This window comes from Aotus nancymaae, unplaced genomic scaffold (genome assembly GCF_030222135.1).
Source record: "Aotus nancymaae isolate 86718 unplaced genomic scaffold, 86718_ANA_hifiasm-v0.15.2.pri h1tg000004l, whole genome shotgun sequence".
NCBI lineage: Eukaryota > Metazoa > Chordata > Mammalia > Primates > Aotidae > Aotus > Aotus nancymaae.
Genome location: NW_026988415.1, coordinates 13512302 through 13529658, shown reverse-complemented (window position 1 = coordinate 13529658; position 17357 = coordinate 13512302). Strand labels below are relative to the sequence as shown.

Below are 17357 nucleotides of genomic sequence, written 5' to 3'. Positions count from 1 at the left end.
TGTCTTCTTGAAAATCCTGACAGTGGTCATGAGGATCTCTAAACAGATGAAGCTATTAGCCTAGTGAACCAACTGCCCCAGCTGTTTATTTACCAGCACATTCACAGTTTTCCCATCTATAACCACTGCCTGTGTGAAGATCAGCCTGGGAGTGGTTGGGGGGGGGCGGTAGGATGGGTGGTTACACACCTGGTTGTAATCCTTGGTTAATTTTTGCCCTGTTTTCATCCACACTTCTGAGTCTGCTGTGTGCCAGGCATTGACCTGGGTGTGGGGACAGAGCAGTGCAAAAACAGACAGGGTCCCCTGCTCAGGACACTATGTTTTCCTCAGATTTCATTCGCTCACGTACATTTTCATAGTTGATCTGAAAGCGGACTTTGCTGTGAATTCTAGGATTTCACACTTTTGGGATAATGCAATGGTCACACTCCCTTTCTGCTTTGCCCCAGCCAGTCCTTTCTGAATAAAGGTCAGGTGGTTGGGGGAGGAAGATGGTGATGTGAATGGCCTGTGGGGACATTGCAGGGGCTTGGAGAGGGCAGCGTGTCGTGGCCGTATTTGTGCCGCATTTGTGTCGGGGATGGGAACGGCACAGGGCACACCTGTTTCCTAGTGCTGCAGAATCCTCGCCCTGAGATGAGCCTGCCCACTAGCCCACATCCTAATCCTGCTGTTGATTGGAGATAACTTCAGCGGTCACAGGGCACCTCGTCTCCATGGCAACCCCTCTAAATATTCCTCTGGTGACTTGTGCTCTACATTCTGGCTGGATCCGAGCCCTCCTGTGGCAAAATATTCTAAAGATGTTAAAAGAGAGAAAAAAAAAAGGCTCAACTAATAAATCTATTCTAAACGACTGAGTCATTTGTTTTGATTACCCGGGTGATTGCCAAATGTTAATTTAAAACTGAAATAGGCCATGAGCTCACTCCCCTAACAATGTGAGTGTTTGAGCTAATACAGCTTGATAATGAGGGAGCCAGATCCACTGCCAGTGCTCATGTTATATGATAAACAGACATGTGGAGAAATATGCGGAACATCTTGGCAGTTTTCCTTTCACTGTAAGGGTTGTAAATACAAAGTAGAATGTGTTACCATGAGCCATTTCAAAGGAAGTTGACTTGATTTTTTTACAATTCAGAACTTTGCTTCTAAAAAGGTAACTTTGCCTCTTGATTCTCATTTTTTCCCTAACTTAGGCACCTTGGGAGTTGTTTTCAACCGTATCCACCCCTTGCTGAATACATTCTATCTGCCACACACCCAGTGTGAGGTAAGTTTCACTAATTGCCACAAATTCTTACACTGATCGCCAACCTTCCAAGTTGTGGTATTAGGGGTGGCATTGTACAAAGGGCTTTATTTGTACAGGAGGTTTCAGAAGGTTCATTTTAATTGACCCAACCAATATCACTGCTTACCTTAAATATTAGCTCTTGGGGCGAATGCCTTTTCAAGGGAAAATCTCATTTGCTTTCAGCTTGGGGGTATGTAAAGGGAATTTGCCAGGCACAACAAAACTATTCAAAGATCTGCTTGAAAATAAAGATCTGCTCGTGTCGCTGCATGAACAGTAGGGAGCAGGAAAGCTGCATGGAGCAAATACTGAGACAGGAGGGAGGAGAGTCCTGCTGCCAGCAAGGAGAAGATTAGGGTGACCTGATCAGCTATTAGGAATCTTTCTCCGTGGGTGGAAGGAGCCAAGGTGTGGGACCGGCACTGCCAAATCTGGTGATAGGAAGTCCAAAGAGTGCTTCTGGTGGGTGGCATTAATAGCGTCCAGGAGATTTTCTTCTGATTTGCCCTCAAGTTCAGAACAATCTGTGGGCAGCCAGGTCAAGCAGACCTTTCATGTCACATGCATTGGATAAGCATCCTCTGTCCTCTTCATTTAGCCACAGTGGCTTGTTTATACTCTGTGATGACTCAGCGTTCCTCATTTTTCTCTTTGAGAGGACATTGACCTGTGAAAATAATGAAAGGAAGGAAACTAAGAGAAGGCTCATCCAGGCACAATATAGGAATGGTCCCTGCCTGGTCTCCATGTGCTCACAAGAGGAGATGTAACCTTTGCCTGCACTGTACCTGTCAGGATTTCCCATTTCATCCCTCAAAAGGTTGCTGAGATTTTGCCTTCACCTTCATCCTGCCCATGCCAGCACGCAGCCACATGGTCATTGTAGGTACTTCGATTTCAGTTAGGGTACATGCTCACCAGGTGACAAGAATTGCCTTTGTTACAATGTCTACTTGCTACAGAATTCTACACAGATTTTAAAATATATCTCGTCAAATACCTAAATATATTAAACCTGAAAGAGTAAAAAGCGTAGGACAAGGTTTTAGAAATGCTAAATGTGAATTTTATAATCTGTTTCATCAGTTATGGTGGTAGTCGGAAGTCCTTCCAAAGCCCTGGGGCTTGAAGCAGGCTCAATGATAAAAGCTTCAGCAGCTTCCCTCTGCTGCTGGAGATGCAGTCTTCATTTTTGGGTCTAAATCCTGCCATCACTCTCATTCATAGCCTTTACCTATAATGGTTGTTTTCAAACTTAAAAAAAAATGATAGAAACCTATCTTCAAAAAATACAAATCTTTAGCTCTAACCCCAATAGAGAAAACCAAAGCTGAACTGCTTTGGCTCAAGTAGGAGGCTATGACTCTGTCACTCTCCTCGGAGGAACCCTAGGGCAGTTTTAAAAAGTATAGTACCCTATTGAAAGAGCAGAGACTTTAGCTGTGCGCCCTTTCCCAGCTCTTACTTTTATTTTCCCACAGAAAAGAGACTAGATTCTTTAAGGAGATATAAAGAAGGGAGATATGAATGTTCTTTAAGGAGATACAGAGACATCCTCTCATCAGATGGAAATGCCAGCTAGGTGACTATTCACATGCATTATCTGCCCTTAGTAATTCCATAGCAATCTGCAAATTCAATCAGCTTCATCGGCAGAAAACTTTGATAGAAACCATGTGTACAAGGCTATATTCTTAAAGTAGAACATTTAAATCCAAGTTTTTCAAACACACATTTCAAATGGTTTTATGATATCAAGCACACCCCAGTGATAGCTTTACATTCACCAGAATTTGGTGTCCTTGGGTTTTTAGAGCAGTGAGTTTCTCAGGTGTGTCAACTGAATAGAATTTGTTAAATTCTGGGTTTTTTTTTTTTTTTTTTCTGAGATGAAGTCTTGCTCTGTTGCTCAGGCTAGAGTGCAGTGAGACGGAGACTGCAACCTCCGTCTCCCGGGTTCAAGCCATTCTCTAGCCTCAGCCTCCCAAGGAGCTGTGATTACAGGCATGGCGACACCACCACACCTGGTTAATTTTTGTGTTTTTAGTAGAGGCAGGATTTCACCATGTTGGCCAGGCTGGTCTCAAACTCCTGACCTCAAGCTATCCACCCGCCTCGGCCTCCCAAACTGCTGTGATTACAGGCGTGAGCCACTGCGCCCTACCAAATCTGTTAAATTCTGTTTCCTTGTAACAAATATACAACATTACACAATTACATCTTGTATTCTTTCTTCCTTTCTTTTACTTATTAATTCATTCAGTCCTACTATGGGCCAGGGCAGGAATGTAGTGGTGAGCACAACAACAAAAAATACATTTTGGGCTTGCTATTCTTCAAGGGTGGGACATAGCTAGATTATTTTCCCTTTTGTAGACGAGGAAACTGAAAATTGCTTTGCTTTTCTCGATTCCGTTGCCCAATATTTAGTAGACAGGTATAGATGAAGGGGTACAGTTCAAAGTCCCCGTCTCTATTCTGCTCTTTGAGCCTATGATTTATGCCACCTCCATATAAGCATATGCAAATAAAATATTCAGTAATCACCATGGATGTAGCTGTGCCTGGGACCCAAAGGCCCTAAAATGAAAATAAATGTAAACTGTGCATTTCATGCTCTATTTTTAAAAAGTTTGTTTGGAATGATTGAACAGTTTAGTAAAATGGACTTCACTGTTTCCACATGAGGAAATTTTGTTCTTTTATTTTTTATTTATTCATTTTTTTGAGACGGAGTCTCACTCTATCACCTGGACTGGAGTGCATTGGTGTGATCTCGGCTCACTGCAACCTCTGCCTCCCAGATTCAAGCAATTCTCCTGCCTCAGCCTCCCGAGTAGCTGGGATTACAGGCGCACGCCACCATGCCTGGCTAATTTTTATATTTTTAGTGAAGACGGGGTTTCACCATGTTGGCCAGGCTGGTCTCGAACTCCTTACCTGAAGTGATCTGCCCGACTCAGCCTCCCAAAATGCTGAGATTACAGGCATGAGTCACCGCACCTGGCCTATTTTGTTCTTTTAAATGATGGTGTGTCACCTTTTAATATAGTGTTTATCATAGATAAACTTTATTATTCAGAAACTTAGAATTATTCCATTTGGCTGCCTTTTAGTTTATGAAATTATTTGGAACACAAGCTTGAACACATAATTCTTAACTCATACGTGAACTGGGCTAAATTTGAGTATTTGTACCATAATAGTGACAATATTGTTAATTAAACATGTGTTTCATATGGAGATATTTATATCACTGACATATGATCATTTCCATTATTGATTTGGCAGTTTTTTAATATTCACAAAACACAAAATTTTGAAATACAGCAGTCAGAGTGATTTGATTTGTGCCATTTGTATTGATGTAACCTCTCTTCTTGGTGCACTAGCAGTAAGAAGGAAAATCAGCACAGATGGGTTACACAGACTTTAAAGAGTTTGGAAATCATCAGTCTAGAGCCAAGGTCTCAAACTAGTGGGCTGGATCTGGCACACAGAGGTGTTCTTTTAAAATTTTAATTGCCAGCATTTAAAAATTGAAAGATTTCATATTTTTTGAAATCCAAATTTTTCAGCTTCTCTTGAAATATCAGAAGATCTGGCAGTATTGAGCCCTCATTCCTATTTGGCTACACTAGGCTGGAGCCAAATGGCTGCTGATTCTTTAGCTGGAGCATGAACTCTGAAGTTTGCTACAGTCTTCGGCAGACCCTGTAGTCTCCTTGACACTACGGACAAGGGTTGGTTGCCATTATCTGAATGTTTTACCTCTATAGACATTTGAGTTTTCAATCCCAGGTCTATATAAAATTGAGGCTGCAAACTTAAGGTCATCCTTTCTCTCAGAGTATCGGCTTGCTAATTTTCAGGCGTATGACATTGGGTGACGATCATATTAAGGGGGTGCTTTAAAAGGGTTGAGGGCAAACATTTCAGGGGAGGGATACTTTCTGATGATGGCACTTGATTAAGGAGCATCGACAGGTATGGGTGTTTTATTTAATTCTGGAGGATTCCTGTAGTCTGCTTTGGTGCTTCTCACACTTTAACGTGCAGATTCTGATGCAGCAGGTCTAGAGTAGGGCCTGAGATTCTGTACTTCCAACAAGCGCCAGGTTACACTGCTGCTAATCTGAGGACCTGCCTCTCTCTGAATAGCAGGGAACTGCCTTAAAGCAATCCTAAGAAAAATCAGTCAGGCAATGATGGTGCTAATGTTAAGAACATTCACTTTTCTTTGACCTGAGAAAGAAAAAGAGATATGAACCAAGGTATTTTGGGTTGAACCTTCCGAGATAAATCTGGATCTACTTTGAGTTGCAACACAGGAGGTGAAAAATCAATTATTTTCAATGCAGTATAGCACATGGAAAGATAAATCTAACTTTGATTTTAAAATTTGTTTTTAATTATGTGCTTCTGGTAAAAAAAAAAAGCTAGCCATGTTAAAGCTGAAGATTTATGAAATGTAGGGATTAGAGCTTTTAATTTTAGGAAAATTTAGGAAAATATGGGGCTGTTAGAAAATGTATAAATAAGACCATAGAAAATAGGATAATTATCAAATCCCTGTACAGATGATAACCTTGTAAGCTATAAAACGATTTTAAAAAGTTGGAAATGAAGAAATCAACAGTTTCAAATGTATACAGTCCTGCAGTGAAAAAGTATAATTAAAACGAAAAAGAGCTGGTTGTGGTGGCTCATGCCTGTAATCCCAGCACTTTGGGAGGACGAGGTGGGTGGTTCATGAGGTCAGGAGTTCAAGACCAGCCTGACCAACATGGTGAAATCCTGTCTCTACTAAAAATACAAAAAATTAGCCAGGCATGATGGCAGGCACCTATAAATCCCAGCTACTCAGGAGGCTGAGGCAGGAGAGTTGCTTGAACCTGGGAGGCGGAGGTTGCAGTGAGCCGAGACCGCGCCATTATACTCCAGCCTGGGAGAAAGAGCAAGACTCAATCTCAAAAATAAATAAATAAATAAAATGAAAAAGAAAGCATGCCAGGAAAAACCTGTGGCACATATGACAAGATGCATACTTTCTATATCATACATAGAGCTCATACGGATTGTAAGAAAGGTGTGCACAGGCCTGGCACACCTTTCAGGTGGTAGATGCTTCCAAACTGTTGACTGAATGAATTATCCAGCTGATAGATGGGTAAAAGACACTCACGTTCTATCACACAGTAAAGAAATGCATGGAAAACGTTCAACCTCACTAGTATGCAAATATAAGCATATTTAAACGTCAGCAAGGCACACTTTGCTTTGCTTTTGAAAACCCAATGTCAATATGGTTAACTTGAAATGGATATGCACTTACTCACTGCTGGCAGCATTGTAAGTTGGTACAAAGCCTTTTGGAACATTGTTTGGCAATATATGGCTAAAGGCACAAAGACTGGTACCCTCGAATCTAGTAATCATCCTTTGGGAAATGTGTTCTAAGAAACAAATTGTTCTAAGAAAAGAAAAAAAGGCCGGGCGTGGTGGCTCACGCCTGTAATCCCCCAGCACTTTGGGAGGCCGAGGCGGGTGGATCACGAGGTCAGGAGTTCGAGACCAGCCTGACCAATATGCTGAAACCCCGTCTCTACAAAAAAAAAAAAAAAAAAAAAAAAAAAATTAGCTGGGCACGGTGGTGCACGCCTGTAGTCCCAGCTACTCAGGAGGCTGAGGCAGGAGTATTGCTTGAACCCGGGAGGCGGAGGTTGCAGTGAGCCGAGATTGCGCCACTGCACTCCAGCCTGGGCAACAAAGAGAGAGACTCCATCTCAAAAAAGAAAAAAAAAAGAAAAGAAAAAAAGCTGTATAAGTATTCATCACAGTGTTATTTGTGAGGACAAAAAGAAAGAATTTTAATGTCTAATGTGAAAGAAATAGTTCAATTATTCAACAGATAGTTTTGGTTAAGTGTAGGGTATGATAGATCTATGCAGTGGAATTTCATGAATCTGTTAAAAATTATGATTTTCATACTTACATTAGCAATATGAAAGAATTTGTATAATATGGTCTTACTAAAAAATGCAGGATGCAAAATTGTATATATGCTTTGATTGTGACATGCAAAGTGATATGTACCTGTGGACAAGAACTAGAAGACACAAGGAAAAATGTAAGTATCACTTTTTTTGAGGTTATATTCGTGTTGTGATGTTGTTTGTACATTTTCCTGTAAATATATGCTCACTTAGATGTTGAGAAAATTCTGTACTCAACTCCATATCACAAGCAGGATATTCCAATGTATCACACAGTAGGTGCTTAGTAACTAACCGAGAAACTTGAGAACTCCTGTCGAGAGTCTAAACATGGGGTTCCAATGCTCTAGTTCCTTTTTCATCATCCTGACCCCTGTTTCTCTTTCTTCCATTTTTGGTGGTTGGTAGAGGCATCCTGGTATCCCACATGACACCAAGTACAAATATTTGTTTCAGAGCTTTTAATGAATGCGTAGCAGTGCCAGACAGGGAATGAATCTTCACGTTTAAAGGTCCAGGGTCCACTTAAGGAGAATCTTAATGGAGCTATAGCTCAAGAGCGATGCCTATTTCATCTTCTGATTTCCTTTAGATAAGCAACAAAAATTCGCTTTTAAGGTCATGAGCCTCCTTAGAGCAGTCCCCCTCACCTTCAGCTGTATTCCCTGTTTCAGATATACTTGTTTCTCTGCTGTAAGTACACTTTTCTCTTCTAATTAGGTCGGTTACTTCATGTCTGTTTTTCTTTTTTGACATGGTTTCTTCTGGCTTTGGCACCACATATTTTCCCCATATGTCATTGCCTCTGGAGCTTCATGTTGCAATAGTTTTTCAAGGCGAACGGAGAGCACGTCGCTGAGGGTGGGGGATGGCTCTTGACTCTTTTGCCTGCCCTTTGCTTCAGTGAGTGTTCGTATTTCTTTTGGGCCTAGTTCTGTTTGGTTTTGTAGTCTTCAGAGTCAGTTATGTTTGGACTGAGAGATACTTAAGTAAAAGTAATGGTAAGTCAGAGATATGTCTGGCAAAGGTGCAGCACATTTGTTAAGGTTGCTGGTTTATTTATCTCCCTTGTCTCTATGGAGACTAAATCTGGGTCTGGGATTTAATGGACTTAATTTTGACCTCTTGTAACATCTCCTAACTTTTCCCAGCCTCTGATTTAGAAAGAATTCATTTTCACTTGAGGAGAGAAACTGCCTCACTTACAAAAGGGGTCCTAACTCTTGAAAAGTGGAATCTCCAGTCTGTGATTCTTACATAGTCTTCAGAGTACCCGTTGTGCTTGTAAAGAAAGCTAAGAAGTCATGTAGAAACACACACACACACACACACACACACACACACACACACAGAGAGGCATGTAATATCTCAAGGAAATACTTTTCTTTCAAGTGAAATAAAGTATTATTTAGTTAATGTGAATGAACCGTCTGTAAGAACTTTCTGCAGGAGAATTTTTTGTCAGGATACCAAGTCAGTGGAAACATTGATCAGACATTACTTTTTTATTTTTGAAAAGTATCTACTTTACCCATTACAGGATTCTAAATTTGCACGCATATAAATGTTTGAACCATATTTCAGAGTTCAAGTGTATTAAATTGTGCTAGGGAAGTCCACAATAAAGATTGGGTTTGACCAGAATTCTCATGGAAAGAGTCAGATTTGGACAGTTAAAATTCAAATCTAGTGTTCCATCTACATAATTGATGTGAAATGAGGACACAGATATGTCATCTCTAAGGTAGGTAGAATCAAACCATCTTGGACTTCTGTTGGTTCAAATGATCCTTCAAAACTTTTTCTCTTCTCCTGTATGGTGCTTTGAGACTTATAAAAACATTCCAGTTTTAAGAATTTACTAATTTATTCATCTATTTACAGGTCCTTTCAGCTTCTCTAAGAAGAAGCTCACATGTGAATTTTCTTTGAAACCAAAACAAATGAGTCAGTAAATGATTAATTGTCAAATATTGCATAGAGTCTGAGGCAAGGGAAGTGACAAAAGTATTCTGTCCCCAAGTAAAAAGTATTAGAGCTCAGATATGTCATCAAGTTTAGTTCAAGTCCAATAGGAATTTGTGATTATTTAGTAAGATTTTTGAACATCATAAAAGTTCAGTGCATATGGAATTTCTTTTAAGATTTTGTCCATCGTCAACTCTTCTATTAATAGACAAAGCTTTGAGAAGCCAACAACAGATGCTTCTTGTAAGAGAGAACCATGCCTGGGAGATGAATGTTGGATGCCCCTTAATTTCTGGGTTTGAAACCTTGACTCATTCGTCTTATAACCATGGACTTAGAATATTTGTTAGATTAAGGTCGTAGCTAAATCATACAAATTTTATTATGATCAGTACAATAAGCATAGCTGAGGTCAAAGCTTTTATGGAAATCACAATGTTAAGGCCTTTAGGCCTTAATAATGCTTGAGAAAGAATGGCACTTTTATCATCATTATCATTGTCATCGTCATTATTATCGTATCAACGTTATATCACATGTTGAAAGCCCAGTGTGGTGAACTGTGCTAATAATAGTTATAATTTATGTATTTCATTAGTGATATTACAATTTTGTTTAAACAACTGTAGGGATCAACTTAAAAAGGAAGAAAGATATAAAAATGGATTTAGAATAGTAGCCTCATTGTCTGTCTCATCAGCCAGATAAGCTTTGTGTTCAGTGGAGCATCTCTCACTGAAGGACATCTAATTATTGGATAAACAATTAGTTTCTTTAACAGTTCTTGGGCTGGGTGCAGTGGCTCACGCCTGTAGTCTCAGCTATTCAGGAGGCTGAGGCATGAGAATCACTTGAACCCAGGAGGCAGAGGGTGCAGAGATCGCGCCACTACCCTCCAGCCTGGGTGACAGAATGAGACTCTATCTAAAAAAAAAAAAAACACCAAACCACATAAACCAAAGAACAGTTCTTCATCTAAGTAGAGAAGCAGAAAAACAATGGTCTGTGGTCTTTGTGAGTCTGTGGACATCTCTTAAACCATGTGCTTTGTGTACGTAATAGGATTTCTTTTGCTTTTGTTTGCTTGCTTTATATATCTATATTTGAAACAGAGTCTCACTCTGTTGCCCAGGCTGGAGTGCAATGATGCAATATTGGCTCACTGCAACCTCTGACTCCTGGGTTCAAATGATTCTCATGCCTCAGCCTCCCTAGTAGCTGAGACTATAGGCATACGCCACCACACCTGGATAATTTTTTGGTATTTTTAGTAAAGACGGGGTTTCACCATGTTGGCCAGGCCGGTCTCGAACTCCTGACCTCAAGTTACCCACCCACCTCAGCCTCCCAAAGTGCTGGGATTACAGGCATGAGCCACTGCAGCAAGCTGATAGGACCATTGCTATACACATTAATTAGGGCTACAAATTCATAATTTACTTAAGGTACTCTATGTGCTTCTTCCCCAGAACCAGTAGAGCTTTCTCTATGGGTGGTGGTGAGAGCTTGTGTACATAATTGTCAGCGTGCACAAGCAAGGGGATTTATATTCCAGAGTGTCTTTTACTCCCTACAGTGGTTCAAATGCAAACTAGTTGGAGAGGGTGAGTTCCACCTTTTGCATTGGCTCATGGGACAGGTTTGAACTGGAAAATAGTACAACGTGCTCCAGTATTTTTAGCCTATCCCTGATGTTCCCAGCTCTGCCCTTTGAATTGTCAGTCCTCGTAGACTTTACACAGGATCTTGATCCGACTCTTGGTCCTCTCATGGGTGTTTTCCATTTTCCTTACTGGGGCAATCTAAGGCACAAAAAGTAGAGGATTTGGTCAGAGTTACTGTCTTAAATTATACCCCGCTTTCTCCAGGAAACTGGAAGCTTTTGAAGAGCAAGAAGCCTGATGTGTCCTCTTATGTCCTCCATATCATTTATTATTTAGTGCCAGAGACATAGTAGGCATTTACAATTAATTGAATGAAAGGCATTGTGTAAAGTACAAACCATAGCATTACCGTGATATTACACAGGACTGTCTCAGGATCCCTGTTCCTCTAATATCTGTATTCCTGAATTGTTGGAGGATATCCTTGAATAGAGCTATCCCTTTTCCCTCATTGTAGCATGACATTATTTTTTCCTGACATGTTATCAGCAAGTTTTTCAAGCAGAAAAGTTGAAATTATACAGTGAACACCCCTATTCCTACCACCTACAGTCAGCAATTAAACATTTTACTATATTTGCTTTATCAAATATCTATCCACCATTATGTCCATCTTGATTTTTTGGATGCATTTCGAAGTATGCTGAAGGCGTCTGTAGGCTTTACCCTGAAATACTTCAGCTTTATCATTATGTGGTTTCAGTTTTGATTTTCTTAGAGCTGCTTTCAGATTTGTTGAGATCCTGACGTTTATTTTGATGGTAGCTAAGAAGAGGTAATAATCGAATGTGCAATATGCTCAGTTTTCAGACACTGGGCGTTTTTCATTATAACTACCAGCAAGTACACAGACACATATCACTGCCCCTTCCCCCCTTCATTATAGGGTCACATTATTTGTATTGTTGAAACTTGGAAAGCCAGCCTAGGAAATGCAGTTGAGGGGCTTGTGGATATGAATGAAACCAGAGAATTGGGGTTGAGAATAGTAGGGCAAAATGTTAGAGTTAGCTGCTATAAGGGGAGGATAGAGTTGGGTATAAGGGAGGGGGAAGAGATTCAGATCAGGAAGTTACCAGCGTGATACCACTTTCATATATGAAGTCTAGAGAGGGTTTGGTGGCAGTTTATGACACCTAAAGGTCATGGATTGAATCAACAGTAAGAGTGCAGATAGAGCCATTCCAGTCTAGTTGTTTGCATGTTATATTCCATGGAACCCTAGAATTCATAGAAATGTCTCAGAGATTTCACCAACTTTTGAATTATTTTTTTGCAAGTATATTGAACTATTTTTTAAAAAACTACCGAAAACCCAATAGACACACTTGACTGTGTTTTATAGAAAAATTTAACATCCTGGAGAACACATACTGATAGATTTTCTTTCTTTCTTTCTTTTGTTGTCATTCATTCATTCATTCATTCGGAGATGAAGCCTCGCTCTGTTGCCCAGGATGGAGTGCAATGGCACTATCTTGGCTCATTGCCACCTCTGCTTCCCAGGTTGAAGTGATTCTCCTCCCTCAGCCTCCTGAGTAGCTGGGATTACAGGCCCCCACCACTATGCCTGGCTAACTTTTTGTATTTTTAGTAGAGACAGGGTTTCATCTTGTTGGCCAGACTGCTCTCAAACTCCTGACCTCTGGTGATCCACCCGCCTCAGCCTCCCAAAGTGTTGAGATTACAGGCGTGAGCCACCGCGCCTGGCCCTGATTGACTTTAAAATAAGTAAAGGTTATTAATGTCAACCTAAAATAAAGTTTTGACTAACACTTATCTGTCATCCATCAAAGTCAGGGTAGTATTTCTATGTGGGAATAAAGACAAAAGGTCCACAGCAGGACCATTACACTAAAGCCGTGGGTGTTAAGGCATTGGCCTGCAAAAGCTGAAGTTACGTTTTGGTTTCCAGTTACCATGAGCACTTATCCATCTGTTATATTTAGATTTTTTTTTTCCTAGTACCTTTAGGAATCTGACGAGTATCTGCTTTAAACTTGAAACTACCATACAAGGGTAGAGATGGTTAGGGTGCTGGCGGCTGGCTACAGTGCCATCCTTCAGATGGGCCTATGTGAATGGATTAGGGAACCTTCAAAAAGGTCTCTCTTCTGGCCCAAACTCCCCAACATAGTCTGAAAACGTATGTGTGCAGTATTGGACTTCATGATGAGATGTGATGTTCAGGGCTTCTTTGATTATGCCTAAAAACCTTTAAAATGTGTTTGGCAGATTTCTTCCATTTGGAGTTTGTGGCACTCAACTTTGGTGTTTTTCATTCCAGATTGTAACACATTCTGTGCCCATAGTTTGAAAACCATTTTGGAAGCCAGTACCTCCTTGTGTGTAGCTGAAGTCGATTTTTCTTTTTTGAGACAGAGTCTCAATCTGCTGCCCAGGCTGGAGTGCAGTGGCGTGATCTCGGCTCACTGCAACTTCTGCCTCCCAGGTTGAAGCAATTCTCCTGCCTCAGCCTCCTGAGTAGCTGGGACTACAGGCACGCACTGCCACACTCGGCTAATTTTTGTATTTTTAGTAGAGACAGGGTTTCACCATGTTGGCCAGGATGGTCTTGCTCTCCCGACCTCGTGAACGGCCCGCCTCGGCCTCCCAAAGTGCTGGGATTACAGGTGTGAGCCACCACGCCCAGCCGCTGCAGACAATTTTTAAAGGTTTTGCTGATGTATATTTTATTTTCCTCTAACATTTATTAAGATCTTCAAAGTTGAAACGACTTTATAGTGGCCACCTTTATCTCTATCATCAAGAGGCTGCCATTAATAGCATTTTACTCTACCTGTTTTATCACGTATCTATTCGTCCCTCCATCTATCCGTTCATCTTATTTTTGGATGTATTTCAAAGTGAATGTAGCAGATTTCACCAGTTAACTTTGTAATATTTTATATACTTGAAGTCTAGCTTTTTGAATAGTACACAAGTGTGCCTAAATTGGTATAGAATGCTGTGAAAGAAGGTGTAAAATAAATGCCCCAGTTTTGCTGGGAAAAATATTTAGGAGCCTTATTTTAAAAGTAACAGGTATTCTGGAATCCTGGCATGGAGTTGGAAAAAAAATACTAGCTAATTTTTAAATTGGAACTTTTTTGTGACTCAGACATTGCTGACCCCAATAAGGAGGGGATACACTTGTAAATTTTATTTTCATTTCAGGCAGGAGCCACGCAACTTCCAGTTCTTATAGAGAGGCAAGATCATCTTGAAAAGTGTTATAGACATAGAGTGTTGGTTACTCCCACAGAATCGATTGCATTTGGAAGGCCGAGAAACAGTTAACTGAGGACTAAGTTGATCTATGTAGGATCTGATTCCAAGTCGTGGTGTCAAGGTGTTAAGTGCGAATAACTATTTTTTTTTTAAAGAAAACACTCTTGTTACAATTTGGACAGAGAGAATGGGATGGAGAGGAAAGGTTCTTGTGTATGGCTCTTGCCCCTATTTATGTGGAAAGCACTCTCTACATCCTTGCAAAGCTGTGTTGTTGTTCCCTTTATTCTCAATCCCCAGAATTGTGTCCAAACACTCTCTCTTGGCCCAGGGGGTTGGCTGGGTATGTTTCCCTCTGGAAGTCTTCACTAGCACTCTTGAGTTAGCTGGCAGGAGATCGCTTAAAACCATTTCCAAGCAGTTTTTCTCACTTCCCTATAGGGGCTAATCCTGTACTTTCCACTTCAGTTCCAGCTGCTGTTGCTTGGGAAGAAACAGATTTCTGCTGTGTTCTCAAACTCCAGACGGTCCACAAAAATTTAGTGTGTAAGAACAAAGAGACCAGGCGTGGTGGCTCATATCTGTAATCCCAGCATTTTGGAAGGCTGAGGCGGGTGGATCACCTGAGGTCAGAAGTTTGAGAGCAGCCTGGCCAACATGGTGAAACCCCATCTCTACTAAAAATACAAAAATTAGCCAGGCATGGTGGTGGGTGCCTGTAACCCCAACTACTTGGGAGGCTGAGGCAGGAGAATTGCTTGAGCCTCGGAGGCGGAGGTTGCAGTGAGCTGAGATTGCGTCACTTACACTCCAGCCTGGGCGACAGAGCAAGACTCTGTCTCAAAAAAAAAAAAAAGAACGAAGAGGAACAGAAAACCTTTGGGGCAGGGAGGGATTAGTTGGGGGATGTGGGTGGGAAACCTGGTGATTAGATATATTTAAACATGTCATGTCAGTGTAGAATGTGAATTAAAAAGAAATTATATATGGAGAGTTGTAAGAAATTTACCAATCCCTTCAGACAGACACATGACCCTTTAAAACCCATTAAAACTCCTTGGCACAGTGGAATAATATACACGTTGGTGTTGGAAGAGACTATTATGTTGCAGCGTTTTTGATTCCTCTGCCACTGACTTGCTCTTTGATCTTCGAAAGTAACTGACTTGTCCTGAGATTGTTTCATAATCACCCATAATAAAACTGATTTACTGTAAATAGTGAATAGTTAAGTTTAAAACTGTATCTAGTTTCCGTTATAGCTCAAGTTTATGAATTATTTTTTAGCATTTAGATGTTAACATTAAGCTTTCAAATCAGATTTAATTTTATTTGATAAAATGTTGTTTTGTGTATGAATACTTTATATTCTGTAGTTCATACATGCAGAACCACCCTTAATTAAATGATACTTCCACAAATCAGTTTGGAAGACTTTCTTCCTGCAAAACGTATGTTTAAAATACATAAAAAGTTGATGGGACTATGCACTTATGGCTAGTACGAAAGTGGAAAGTGTTTTAGATTTATGCTTAGGACAGGTGATAGTACTTGAGCTTCTATTCTTAGTTTGACCTTGCCTCCCCCCGCCCCCTTAAAGCAAGACACTTAATATCTTAAATGTCTCAGTGTATTCATCTATAACACCTGTATTCTTATTTCATGAAACCGGTACCTGGTTTATATTTGGTAGCATTTGAGGACTTGATGTAGAAGGTGGCATGGAAGTTCAAATTATGTAGAGACTATTTGTATGCTGAATGATAATCTTGACGAATTACTAATTACTACATTTAGAAAGTTACAACTCTGGAGGGAATTGATATTTGATATTGTTTTCCTGTGTGTTCTAAGTTACCACCATAACAGTAGGAAAATAAACCCTATCCTGGCTGTGTTACAAAGGGATTAACTCACTTCTTCAAGTTGTTACTAAATCTTCAGCCCTTTAAGCAACAGAAATAAAAAGGGTTCCTTATTTTGATTTTTCCCAAATAAAAGTTTAATAACTAACTTTGGCTTATTTTTTTCTTTTGTTGAGGGCTTTCCAAGTTATTTTCTTTGTAAAGGATGGAGGATAAACCATGTCAGTTACTTAAAGCAACTAAAAATACCCAGTATAACTATGTAGAGGAGTATGCTTTTGATTTTTAGATCAAAGCGAAGAAGCAGGATTTTATGGAGCTTGCTTATTATATATTTGTTCCCAGCTACTTGTGCCTTTTCAAAGAATTAAATATTAACTAAATGCAAGAGGATTAAATAGCTAGACTTTAAGTAAAACGAAAATGCCCATATTATCCTTGAAAGTTTAGGATGACATGAAAGAGAGGGAATCGTTATCATGAGGCTTGCCTGTCTTTTCACAATGACCTGCCAGTAGATTTTATAGTATATGATATAGTTGTGTGTGTTTATTGTGAAAATTGTGTAAGTCATATGAAAAATCAAGTCTACTTGAAAAATTAAAAGCATTACCTACTTGGGTACAAAGCCTGATTTACTTCTTTTATGACTATATTATGATATATTTCTTTTATGACTATATTATGTTATATTAAAGTTTGTGTAGTACTTGGACATATATCATTTAATTTCATTTCTAAAACATTTCAATAGGGAAAGCAAGACAGATATTAATATTCCCATTTCATAGATGAGGAAGAAAAATTGACTGGTAAGCAATTCAGCAGAGTCAGAGATTGCATTTGAGATTTTTGATTCTAAGTCTAGTGTGCTTTCCTTTGGTTACAACACAATCAAGTCAACGAAATTTACTGTTGTTTTCATTAAATGAAAGCTTAAAATCAATTACAAAATTTAACAGTATAAAATTTAACAATATAAAAACACAGTTAATTTAATTTTATGAAGTTAATTTTTAATTGATTTTTGAATTTGCTAAAAGTGTTTTAAAATAAGTATTCTGTTTCACAATTCCTGAATTGATCTCTTCTCCTTAAATTTCCTATTCCAGTATGATAATTTATATGGGCTTTAGCATTTACTTATGGCATTAAATGAGTAGACAGTTTGAAGGGAATTAAGATTAATTAGGTCTTGCAATTCTTACAATACTCCTGGTTTGCCACACTGAATTGCCATGACATGACTGGGGATCCTGTTAGAACATCTAACAAAAATAGCTGCTAATATACTTAATTTTAAAATGGTTTATTTTAAGCTGCTTTATAA

General features: G+C 39.6%; 1 protein-coding gene across 6 annotated transcripts in view; it reads left to right on the top strand.

The window, feature by feature from the left end:
• Window positions 1-17357, top strand: part of FHL1 (four and a half LIM domains 1) — a 63816-nt gene that overhangs the window by 20562 nt on the left and 25897 nt on the right. For 5 of the 6 annotated variants that reach the window (XM_021669379.2, XM_021669376.2, XM_064360934.1 and 2 more), the window contains exon 2: window positions 1206-1279. The gene's annotated coding sequence lies outside the window, so the exon portion shown is untranslated. Of the gene's footprint in view, window positions 1-1193; window positions 1280-17357 lie in introns of those variants that run through there. The other variant, XM_064360922.1, reaches the window with a different exon arrangement.